We start from the raw sequence: 8,439 nt of genomic DNA, 5'->3' as shown, positions 1-8,439 counted from the left end.
GAAAGGAAATGCACCACTGAGTGCTCTAGAGGGGAGAACTAGAACTTGGGGGCATCACTTTAGTAGACCTTCTAGTTTTACTACCAGGAGGCATCATCATCATTATCATCATTATCATCATCATAGAAAGAGAGAAGGGGATTATATGTGAGAGGAACTTTAGAAGGACAAACCACCCACATTTGATGGAGAAATGAAGAAATCGGAAGATGCAGAAGCTTGGTTTCTTGGAATGAATAAGTTCTTTAGGATTCATGACTATTCTGAGAACATGAAATCCAAGGTAGCCACCTACAGTCTAAATGGAAAAACTGACATATGGTGGGGAGATTTGAATATTTTCAATGGCATAACTGAAGATGGGTTGACTTGGAGTGAATTTGAAGGCCTCTTCAAGGATAAATATCTATCAGATAACTATTATGACAGTAAGGAAAAATAGTTCTATGAGCTTAATCTGGGACAAATGATGGATGAAGAATATACCACCAAGTTTCTAGAAAAGTTAAGATATGTTGATCCATATCTGAAGCATGGGAAGGAAAAGGTTCTAAGATTCATTAGTGGTTTTCCCTTGTCATTCAGATATCGGATCAAGATGCACGAGCCTCAAACGTTAAATGATTCCATTAGAAAGTTGAAGCATTGCTATGAGAAATTCAAATGCAGGGCAAAATGCAAGGGTGAATGGAAGGCAAAGAACAACAATAAGGATAAAAATAAATGGCCTAAGAAAACACTGGACAATAAAGAAGGTGTGGGCACAGTTAGTGCATTTCGATCACAACATAAGTTTGGTTCAGTTTATAAAGGCCATGGACACTAGTGTAGGTTTCAACCCTGTACAGAAATTACCTACAAACGAAGCCCTAAAAGACAGAAAATATACAATGGTGAGAATATAAAACAAATACATAGAGATTTCCCCTAGATCCCAAAACTAGGACTACCAGATTGATTTTTCATAAACCCCAATCCATTAACCCTGGATTAGAACATAATCATAGTCCCCTTGACTGGATCTACAAAATACCATGGGTAGAAAACCATCATGCCCAAAACCATGTACAAAATCTATGCACAAAATCATAGGTAGGTCCGCCCACCTAATATAGGGTAAAAAAAATAATCCAGAGGCACTTCCTTGGACCCCATGCAGGGGGCCAGTTGTGGAAAGTATATAACACATAACCAAAAACTAGTCTGTGAGAGAGAAGCGTGGGGTTGAGGCTAAAGAACCATTGATATGTTGGAAATGTGGAGAGAACCATCATAAAAGAGATTACTCACATCAGAAAAGTGCAGGTCCACAAATTTACAACGCATAGGAAGCTCACACCATGGGAGAGGTAGCAAAAATCTTGCCCAGAATTTATGCAACAATGGATAATCGTTAGGCAAAGAAGCAAGCATCCATAATTGAGATGGAAGGTAAGTTGTGTGATCAAATTTTTTATGTTTTGATTGACCCTAGCTCTAAATACATCTACATCAATTCTAATCTCGTGGAAAAATGTGTGTTGGCCAAGGAAGCGCATGTAGAGCCTTGGTTGGTTCAATTAGCGACAAGGACATAAATAAAAGTGATCCACTGGGTGAAATCATGTTCGTTTGAGCTAAACAACATACCAACAACTGTACATTTGAATTTTCTACCATTGGGTGTGTACAATATGTTGCTTGGCATGGATTGGCTATATGCACACAGGACGAAAGTTGACTATGTTGAAAAAACATTTGAATTCTTGAATGGTGTTGGAGAAAGGAGAGTTTTATAGGGAAAGTGAAAGCCTCCTTCAGTGAGGCTAATCACAACCATGTGAACAAAGAGAAGCAGTAGGAAAGGTTGTCATTTATTTGTTGTACACATTTCTAGAAATGGAAAAGTTGATAGAAATGATGAGGAAGAGGAAAGTAAACCGTTGAAACGTTTTCTCACTTTTCAATAGATGCAAATGTATTTCTAGCAGGAGTTCCTAGATTACCTCCTCTCAGAGAGGTATATTTATCGATTGACTTGATTCCTATAGAAATGCCAACATCCAAGGCACCATATAGGATGAGTAATCATGAACTGATTGAGTTAAAATTACATCTCAAGGAAATGTTGGATAAGGGATATATAAAGCCAAGTGTGTTTCCATGGGGGGCACTAATATTGTTTGTGAAGAAAAAGAATGTTACACTAACACTATGTATATATTACAGGAAGTTAAATAAACTGACCATCAAGAATAGGTATATGTTTCCATGGATTGATCATTTGTTTGACCAATTGAGAGGAGCAACAATCTTCTCCATGACCAATTTGAGATCCAGGTATCGTCAAGTGAACATAAAGGAAGAAGATATCCATAAGACAATTTTTTCGAAAATTGATGAGCCTCATAATTGGGTAATTATATGGGCCTTAATTCACCTCCTAGCTTAGTCAAACCAACTATTCTCATAACTTATTGCATGCTTTTGATTATATTTTGTCTATGAGATGAGTTAGAGTTGGATATTTTTCTTTGTGGTCTAATGTGCATTTAATGTAGGATTAAAGGATAAAATTAGGGAATTTTGGCAAAGACCAAGGTCAAAAATCGAATGGGACAAGGGAGAGGAATTATAGGAGGTAAATCCTCCTCATTTAATACCCCTCCATTCGAATATTCCTCCATCCGCTCGGAGTACAAACAGCCAAATCATAAGGACTAGAAGGCAGCCGAGCAAGTGAGAGACAAAGCACCAGTTTATCTCGAGTTTGGGAGCCAAGACTCCCTAATTTTAAGGAAGGTGTTGGAGACTTCAGATGTATAAGTAGAGAGGCCTAGGACCTCAGCAGGATTCAATCTTTTTATTGTAAAACTCTACTCTATTTTTGAGCTACAAGACTTGTGACAGTTCTTTTGATGTAATTTGTTGTTTGGTAATAAGAATGAGTTTTGTTTAGAGTCAGCACTAAGTAACTCATAGGGCTGAATCTCTTGGGTTAGGTCCCAATCCTAGCATCCAAGGCTACTCTTTATTGTACATGTATGCTTAGTGTAGATTCATAGCCTAGTTGTTAAGTTTCTTATTAGATGCATTTCCATTACAAGTAGTGTAGATTAGATTGGTTGTGTGATAGTTTGCTTCCATTTGTGCCTTCTTTCAAGAATCAGGTTAGCAAGGAGAAAAAGGATCACCACAAGGTTTTCAGAAGGTGTCTCGGCCTCACTTCCTCCCTTTGGGACCATGACTTGAGGAAGGGACCCTTCAGTAGCCCAAAAAACACAGACTTCTAGTTCTTTTATGAGCTTTGGAGTTTGTTGTCTTTAATTTAGTATTTGGTTAATGTTGCAAGGCAGATTTCATTGTCATCTTTTTTCCATCTCCATTTCTGCAATAAGATCTCACTCATGCTTTCATTCCCTTCAACAAATTTCTTCATGCATAATATAGGCAATTGATTCATGCTTTTCTAGTTTATGAAAATGTATCTTGTTGCATAGTTTTTTTGGAAGACACACATGTTTTATGCAGAGTAGGTGCTTCAGGAGGAGAAAAATACTTCATAGCCAACAACCCCCTTTCAATTCATCCACCTTAGCCATCCCTTGTCATCACCATCACCCTCACTAGTTTTTCATCATTTTTCATTAAAATTCTCCTAAACACATTGAGCGAATCTAGCTATCTCTTATCTTGGATGTTGACTCTTGAGTGCTCCTAGACCTTCTAACACTCCATTCCACCCATCACACACCTTTCCTAAGCTTCCCAACACCTCCAACACCTCACAATTAGCTCTCGGTTGTATCCTATAGGTTTCCTGTAGGTTTCTAGTACATCATGTAGGTTTTCCTAAAACGGTCTATTTTGAGGCCGAATTGATGGGAAAACTTTAGGAAGTAAAAAAAATCCTCCTAGGACCTCTCCACACCATCCAAACACTTCATAAAACTTTTATCCATCCTCAAACACCTTCAATCCACCTGTCACATCCACAAGAACAATTAGTTTGCATACTTGATTTTTCCAAAAAATACCAAAAAAGTGAACACAGAGTTAGTTTAGTTTCTTTACTTGCACATTAGTATTGTTTGATGTTTTCTACTTCTGCAGCTTAGATAGTAGCATTTGTTTATTGTTGTTTTAGAATCTCTACTTAGCATAGCTTCTTAAATAGTTAATTAGGGTATGGTCTGGTTTAGCATTACATGTTGGCTTTCTCCATTACTGTGGTAGAGTAACTCTCTTAGAGTAGATTTTCCTTTCTTCCATCAAATAATCAAGCTTCTTCTAACTCTATAGAAGTCTGGCTTGGAACCCTAGTGGTCTCTTTCCAGTTGAATAGTGACAACAGGCAGAACCATCACTTTTACTTGTGCATACAGCACTGTCATCTCCAAGTTTGTACGAATCCCAGGTTGATAAGTAAAGCTGGTAGCCCAAGAGTTGCAACATCCTTGTTGCAATACTGGTGCTCATCACTTTTTGGCGCCATTTTTGGGGTGGTTTCTGAGTAGAATGTGATTACTGCTTTCTTTTCTTCTATTTATTGTCTTCAATATTATACCATTAGTTTATTTTTGCAGAAGTAATCTAGTTGTTTTATTTCTTTCATTTTGCATTATCTGCTTTCCTTTCCATTCTAAAAGTAGGATTTCAATTCAGCAAGTAGCTTTTTCATTCTGTCAGTAATTTTCATTCAATCAATGATTTCAATTCTGCAAGTACTTTCCAAGTTAAAAAAAAAAATACAAAAACAACCCAAAAATATTTCCTTTCATGCCTCGTAGGAATAGGGACAACTTACGGAATTTTTTTCCAAATACCCCCACTACATCCAATAGCCAAGCTTCTCTCTTCTTCGGTGGCTGTGAACTGTAGGAACCCTTAAGTGAGCAACTTGACATATTTGAAGAACCTACAGGGGAAGAAGAAGAAGAGGAACCCATTCCTATTGAACCAATGGCTGAAAACCGAAATGATAGAGGGAATAGAGAGAGAGTTGAGGGTACCCTCCCCATCAGGGAAACCAATGGGGACACTAAGATGAAAAATATAAGCCTCTCTGCCCTACCTCATTTCCATGGCCTGACCACAGAGGACCCCGACACTTTCCTGTTTGAATTTGTTGTTATATGCCGAACCTATGACTATACAAATGATGAGCAAAAGTTAAAACTATTTCCATCTACCCTCAAGGATGTAGCCTTGCGCTGGTTCATGGGTTTACTTTGGGATAGCATCACAACTTGCGCTCAGATGCAGCAGGCCTTTAACAACAAATATCGGGACTACTATCGGTCAAAGGATACTAAAGAAGAAATTTTCAGGATGACCATAGGGCATGATGAATCCTTAGAAGACTACGAAGAAATATTCTGGCTTAGTTACAAAAGGGCCAGGTGCACACTTGACCCTGAGTCACTAAAGTTGGTCCTGCTTAGGGGAGTAAGAGAAGATCTTTTGGATACCTTACATTTGTTAGCAGGAGGAGATATCTACCAATTACCCTATGAGGATATCAAGACTGACTTTAGAAACCATTCTAGGGCAACCAAGAAAAAGGGTAGGGGTAGTCAGCTTATGGCCAGTACATCATCTTCCAACTCATCCATCAAGGGTGAAATTGGAAACATGCTCGAAGATTTCAAAAGTGAGATGCTACAAACCCTTGCCTTGCAAATGGAAACCATGAAAATTAAAAGGAAGCAGGAGGAAGCAAAGAGAGCCTTAGCCATCTTTTGTCCTAGATGCACCAAGAGGCATCCTAGGAATGAATGTCCATTGAACTCTATTGAAATTTGCTCAGTCTGTAAAGAAAACTGCTCCATAGACAAATGCCCTTCTTTACCTGGACTCAAAGTTGTATATCAAGGAGCTGAAGGGGTCACTGAACAACTTTTCTACATTAACCAAAGGATACCTCATGGGCCTACACCATACTAGCAGGGCATGCAAGGGTCATCCCATGCATATTACAACCCCAACCAAACCACAACCATACCTTCTTTGGGACCCCCTGATCATTCTTCCTGGTCTACACCCCATCCTTAGTCTTATGCATCTCAATATCATTCCCAGCCAATCATTTCAACCTTATGCTTTGCCACAACCTCAGTGGAATACACCACTCCAGGGGTGGAGGCCCCAATACAAAAATGATCCAGCTCCATTGCCTCCACCACCTACCCAACCACAATTCCTATACTCTGCTCCACCCAAGCAACCCTAGATGCCTGCCCAGCCAAACCCGAAACCGAACAATAGGCAGGATCAACAAGTATATAGTGGAGAGACATCATATCCAGCTTATGTTGTGGAAATCCAGGAGATTAACCTAAGATTTGGGAGAGTTCTCCTGGATAACCAACCTCCCCCTCCACCTAGGGAGGTTGAGGAAGAAAGAGAGGAAAGCAACCTTAAAGTAAATCCACTCTTTCCTAAGAGATTAGCCCAACCACTCTAGCCTATCCTAGAAGAGACTGAACTTCTGGGAGAATTGAAAAATCTGTGTAAAGATTCCCCTTCTCCAGGCAATAAAGGATGTTCCCATTTACAATAAGTTGATTAAGGAGAAATTCTTCAAGCATCTATGGAGGAAAAAAAGGGATGCCCCTACCATTAATGTCATTAGGAAGTTGTCTGACTTAATGCTGGAGCAGGTAATATGTCCAAAATATTTGGACCCTGGAAGCCCTGTAGTAGACGTGCACATCAGTGGCACCATTGTCCCACACACTTTGATCAATCTTGGGGCTGCCATTAATGTGATGACCAAGGACCCATGCTCAAGCTCAACCTACAAGGTTCATTGAGGAAGACCACAACAGTTCTGCAACTTACAGTCTGTTCCACAGTAACCCCTGAGGGAATTGTGGAGGATGTGATGGTCTTCATTGACTCCTGGGAATACCCTATAGATTTTCTAGTTCTCCAGCCTAAGGCTAAGCTTACTAGTTATCCTCTCATCCTTGGGAGGCCATGGTTGGCCACTGCCAATGGTTACATTAGCTGCAGAGCTGGGAATATGACCATCAAGAATGGGCATATGTCCAAGCAGTTAGTCTTATACCCTCCTACTCAACCTTCTCTAGAGCATGACTTACCTTTATGGTTGGAGGAGGAGGAAGAAGATGAAGTTTATTCCGCCCAACTTTATGGTTTGGAAGCAACCATGGGAGGAGGACAACAAGATGAGGATGACTTGATTGAACACCTGCTCCAAAGTCCAACTCCTGGTTCATTACCTTTAGAAGAAGCAATAAAGGAAACCCAGAACAATCATCCAATTGACTTATGCTTGGCTGATTCCAACTCACTCCGTGTCAAAACCATAGAATTCGGCCCAAAGAGAACCTTGAAAATCAATCCATCTCTTTTTTCTCTCGAAGAGGAGAAGCTATGCAACATGTTAAAGGAAAATCTAGAAACCTTCGCTTGGGGTTACAAGGAAATGAAGGGAGTACACCCTTCAGTGTGTACTCACAACATATACATCAAAGAAGGTTACAAGCCGGTCTGACAACCACAAAGGAGGATGAATCTAGCTCTTAAAGATATAGCCAAAGAAGAACTGCAAAAACTGCTAGATGCAGTGTTCATTTACCCTATCTCCGATAGTGAGTGGGTCTCTCCTTTGCTGTTAGTTCCCAAGAAAAATGGTAAGTGGAGGATTTGTGTCAACTACAGGGAGTTGAACAAAGCCACAAAGAAGGATCATTTTCCTCTACCCTTCATTGACCAAGTGTTAGATGGCTTGGCAGGGAAAAGGTTTTTCTCTTTCCTAGATGGATTCAGTGGGTACAACCAAATCCAAATATGCCCAAAAGGCTAGGATAATACCACATTCACTTGTCGTTGGGGTTCTTTTGCCTATATGGTCCTTCCTTTTGGCCTATGAAATGCTCCTACCACTTTCCAGAGAGCAGCCTTGAGTATTTTCGCCAAATTAGTCCATGATGCGGTGGAGATTTATATGGATGATTTTACACCTTATGGCTGTGATTTTTAAGAAGCCCTATCTAACCTAGGAAAAGTACTGCACAAATGCATTGAAATGAACCTGTCTCTCAGTCCTAAAAAATGTGAATTCTTAATGACTGCAGGGACCGTGCTAGGTCATTCAATATCTCAGCAAGGACTACAGGTGGACCCAAACAAAATAGTTATCATCCAAAGGTTCCCACCTCCTCAAAAGTAGAGAGATGTCAGAAGTTTCATAGGGTTAGCTGGATACTACTGAAGGTTCATAAAGGACTTCAACAAGTTTGCCTCTCCTTTATTTGGTTTGTTGGCCAAATATTCTGAGTTTATATGGTCAAAAAGCTGTCAAGAGGCCTTTGACACTACACCAATTCTTCGAGGTCCAAACTGGGCCCTCCCCTTTCATATTCATGCTAATGTCTCACACAAAGCCATAGGAGCAGCCCTAGGTCAGATAGATGAAAAACTTCCATGTGC

The sequence above is a fragment of the Pinus tabuliformis genome, chromosome 2_2 (assembly GCF_031772625.1).
Source record: "Pinus tabuliformis cultivar Carrire ecotype Pingquan chromosome 2_2, CPIR1, whole genome shotgun sequence".
In the NCBI taxonomy this organism is placed as follows: domain Eukaryota; kingdom Viridiplantae; phylum Streptophyta; class Pinopsida; order Pinales; family Pinaceae; genus Pinus; species Pinus tabuliformis.
The sequence above is the reverse complement of the archived record's forward strand: the minus strand, read 5'-3'. Positions refer to the sequence as shown.